The following is a 480-nucleotide window of genomic DNA, read 5'->3' on the forward strand; positions in this document are numbered from 1 at the left end:
TGATTCAGAATGTGTGAGAAAGCAGATATGTGTGTTAGATCCACCTATGCATATGCTCAGCTGTCTATTTTTAATTTATATATATTTGTAAAAGACCACAAACACAATCAGTGCCAGATATCAGCTTGAGGTGTTATAGTCAAGCATAAGCAAAATTTGCCCAATGTAACAAGTAACTTTGGACGTGCAAATATACCTGCACGTCTGTGCTTTTCCCAGAAGGAGAAAAGTACCATCTAATAGTTAGAACATATCTCTTGGACTGGCATCCTCGGCAGGAAGAGATTGCTGCATTACATGTACAACCTCAGCTCACTAAGCACCTTGTCCCTAGTATGGGACACAGATCCTTTCTCTGCCAAAGTTTAACCAGGCTATAAAATGGGAATGCAATACCAACCGTACCTGCTTGTACCACTGTTCTTGGAATAGTTGCAGGAGGCTTTCAGATCCTCAGAACAGCGCTGTGTGTCAGCGCAG

General features: G+C 41.9%; 1 protein-coding gene across 5 annotated transcripts in view; it reads left to right on the forward strand.

The window, feature by feature from the left end:
- The window catches only part of ADAMTS9 (ADAM metallopeptidase with thrombospondin type 1 motif 9), a 106846-nt gene that overhangs the window by 71508 nt on the left and 34858 nt on the right, over window positions 1–480 (forward strand). The window lies entirely within an intron of this gene.

The sequence above is a fragment of the Alligator sinensis genome, unplaced genomic scaffold (genome assembly GCF_000455745.1).
Source record: "Alligator sinensis unplaced genomic scaffold, ASM45574v1 scaffold469_1, whole genome shotgun sequence".
In the NCBI taxonomy this organism is placed as follows: Eukaryota; Metazoa; Chordata; order Crocodylia; family Alligatoridae; genus Alligator; species Alligator sinensis.